This window comes from Arachis hypogaea, chromosome 1, assembly GCF_003086295.3.
Source record: "Arachis hypogaea cultivar Tifrunner chromosome 1, arahy.Tifrunner.gnm2.J5K5, whole genome shotgun sequence".
In the NCBI taxonomy this organism is placed as follows: domain Eukaryota; kingdom Viridiplantae; phylum Streptophyta; class Magnoliopsida; order Fabales; family Fabaceae; genus Arachis; species Arachis hypogaea.
Window position 1 is genome coordinate 66,930,078 of NC_092036.1, and position 3,634 is coordinate 66,933,711.

A 3,634-nucleotide genomic window follows, 5' to 3' on the forward strand; every position below is an offset into this window, starting at 1 on the left:
AAATTTCATGTCAATATCCTATTTAACCAAGTAGATATGTTGAAAAGAGTATGGATAACTCACTGGATTTTGGAAACCGAATTCTAAAAGGCCTGGCTGTGTTTCTCACTTCATAACTTTTTCATATGACATGGTATTAATCTGGAATTTGATTCAATAAAAAGCTAAAAGAGTCTTGTTTGAGATCGTGAATTTTGAAAGGCATTGGGTGAAAACTGGATTTTTAAGGAATTTACCAAACTTACTACTTGCTGCTGTTTTTCTGCATTTTCTTAGGAAACAATAACAGAATTTTAAGAGAGATGGTACAAGTTTTTATTGTGACCAAATTACCTCAACACCAAGTTTCTTGGAATACTAGTTTATTGAGTTTAATTTTGAAAGAATCCTATGATAAATGAAAGTTAGTTACGAATTGATAAGGTGAAAGTTGAATTGATATTGGAAAGGTTGAAGAGAGTTTGGTAAATTGTTTTGTTGGGACCCGTAAGGGTGGCTAAGCCCGAGTTTTAGGGGAGGTGCTGTCGGAATTTTGTAAAATCTGAGGTTTTACTTAAGAAAGAGTTTTATTTGATTACCTCTAATGAGAGGTTATCTTTTGAAAGGAGTTTAATGAATTTAAAATAAATAATTTTCTTGAGCCTTTTGATAGAGAACTAAACTGAAAAGTTGTTTTAAAGTTGGCTTGACCCAAGATTGCCAAAGTAGAGATTATGAACTGAAATGAGGATTAAGACAAATGCTTGAGAAAGTTAAGAAAGGTTTAGGAATATGTGTTAAGGATTCAAAGGGAAAGAGGAAATGAAGATTGATTTGTGGATTGTTGAGGTTGAGAAAGGATAACGAAAAACGATAAAAGGCGGGAATACCCCACGAACTGTTAATTGTTTAACTACGGGGGACACCCATGAACTGATAATTGGTTGAATTCGGGAAGTACCCACGAACTGAATGATCATTGATCTCGGGGAAACCCATAAATTGTTATTTGTTTTATAAGCGGGAAAAACCCACGGACTGATAATCATTGATTACGGGAATAACCCATGAATCGTTGTATGCTGATCTCGGGTATAACCCACGAACTGAAGATCACTATGTTATTGTGTATTGATCTCGGGGAATAACCCACGAACTGAAGATCTTTGTTTTATTGTTGTGAATTGATCTCGGGGACGCCCACGAACTGAGGATCACTGTTTCCCCTTGTGCGTATATTATGGGGTCGGGCTTTGCGCCGACTGCCGGTAGTCACGAAGGAGTGGTATTTTTACCACCGACACATATGCACTAAGGACACAAAGGGAAGCCATATCTGGGACTTGTTCCTAGGTAATGTCGGGTTGCAGGGTGTAAACCGACACGTGAGCTCATGGCCTGCTTAGGACAGACATGCATCATATTAGTTGTGTATTTGCATTTGGTTGCATTGCTTGTATTACCTGTTTGTGATTGTGTTGTTTGTCTTATTGTGATTTGTTTGTGTGTTGAATTGAGTTTCTTACCTATGCTAGTAGTTTGTGAATGGATAGAGATGATTAATATCTGTTGTTATGACTTTGAATCAGTTATGTGGCTGAAAGGTATTTAATATGACAAGTTTTGCAATTGAGATCAGTTTTGGGTTTAGAAATTCAAAGAAAATAATTATTTAACTAAAGTAAGATTGACAAGTATTTCAAAGGGTTTGACAAAGATGGACTATTAAGCAAAGTTAATTATTTGTATGTTAATCATTACTTTTACGGCATTCCCATTCCCTACTGAGAACGTGTGGTTTGTTCTCACCCCAAAATCTTTCACCCTTTCAGTGACACAGGTTCGAAGACTCCGTTTGAAGCTGCAGGCGATTATAGATCTCATTTATGAGTTAAGTTTATGACTCGAGTTATTTTCATAGAAGTTCCCTCGCTCTTATTGCTTAACATTTTATTTTATACAGAGGGATAGGATTTGTATGTGAGTTTTATTTGAAATCTTTTGTATGACAGATATTATTATTAATGATTATGTGATTATTATTACTTGGTGATGCTTGCTATATGATTTGATAAATAAAAACAAAATTTTCTGGTATTTTTACTAAAACAAAATCGCGATATCGAACTAAAGGCTCAATAGTAAATAGTTAATAAAGGAAAACAGATTGGTAACACCTTACTTTCGGTACGATCATGACGTTCTGGAAGTTGGGTCGTTATAGCCCCCCAGAGGCACGTGCCGTTGGCGACGCCCCCAGGGCGGACGAGCCCTGTGGGGATGCCTTGAAGCGCTTTTCCGAACGAGCGGCGGGTAGAATCCTTTGCAGACGACTTAAATATGCGACGGGGTATTGTAAGTGGCAGAGTGGCCTTGCTGCCACGATCCACTGAGATTCAGCCCTTGTCACTTCGATTCGTCCCTCCCCTTCAAAAATTTCACAAGTTAAAAAGTTCTCGGCTCGAGGCCATAAATATTCCCCAGGAGAAGCCGGGGTTTTTCGAGGCAGGCCAAGGCCCGTGAAACGGAGACCGAGCAACGACCGCGGGGGTGCCCGGGCTAGGCATAGACCCGGCCTGCACGGGCACCTGCCCAGGTGTAGACGGCCAGCATGTGTGCCTTGGTGCAGGTTTTTCTAGGGTTTTTTATGATTTTCTAGAGTTTTCTAGGAATTTTAGGGTTTTCTAGGGTTTTCTAGGATTTTTTTAGGGTTTTTAGAGTTTTCTAGGGTATTTTAGTGTTATCCTAGTTTTCTAGGGTTTTTTAGGATTTTCTATAGTTTTCTAAGGTTTTTAGGGTTTTCTAGGGTTTTAGGATTTTCTATGGTTTTCTAGGGTTTTAAGGGAATTCTTGGGTTTTTAAGGTTTTCTAGGGTGTTCTAGGGATTTTAGGATTTTTTGGATTTTCTAGGGTTTTTTAGGTTTTTTTGTGGTTTTCTAGGGTTTTATATGTTTTTTTGGATTTTCTAGGGTTTATTAGTGTTTTTTAAGGTTTTTAGGGTTTTCTAGGATTTTTAGGATTTTTTAGAGTTTTCAAGGGTTTTTAGGGTTTTTTAGGATTTTTTTAGGGTTTTTAGGGATTTTAGGGTTTTCTAGGGTTTTTAGGATTTTCTTGGGATTTTTAGGATTTTAGGGTTTTCTAGGGTTTTTTAGGGTTTTTAGGGTTTTCAAGGGTTTCTAGGATTTTTAGAGTTTTCTAGGGTTTTTATGGTTTTATAGGATTTTCTAGGATTTTCTAGGGTTTTTTAGGGTTTTCGAGGATTTTTAAGGGTTTTCTAGGTTTTTCTAGAGTTTTCTAAGGTTTTTAGGGTTTTCTAGGATTTTCTTGGGTTTTTTAAGATGTTTAGGATTTTCTAGTGTTTTTAGGATTTTTTAGTGTTTTCTAAGATTATCTAGGATTTTCTATGGTTTTTTAAGGTTTTCTTGGGTTTTCTAGGATTTTCTATGGTTTTCTAGAGTTTTTAGGGTTTTCTTGGGTTTTTAGGGTATTTTAGGGTTTTCTAGGGTTTTTAGGATTTTCCAGGGTTTTTTAGGATTTTATATGGTTTTGTAGTTTAGGGTTTTCTTAGGTTTTCTAGGGTTTTCTAGGGTTTTTTAGGTTTTCAGGATTTTCTAGTATTCTTTAGGATTTTCTAGGATTTTCTAGGGTTTTCTAG

General features: G+C 36.7%; 1 long non-coding RNA gene across 1 annotated transcript in view; it reads left to right on the forward strand.

The window, feature by feature from the left end:
* LOC112805681 (uncharacterized) overlaps nt 1-2,024 on the forward strand; it is a 4,131-nt gene extending 2,107 nt beyond the window's left edge. The window contains exon 3 of the long non-coding RNA XR_003203766.3: nt 1,812-2,024. This is a non-coding gene — a long non-coding RNA (uncharacterized lncRNA). The remainder of the gene's footprint in view (nt 1-1,811) is intronic.
* Nucleotides 2,025-3,634: the final 1,610 nt, after the last annotated feature.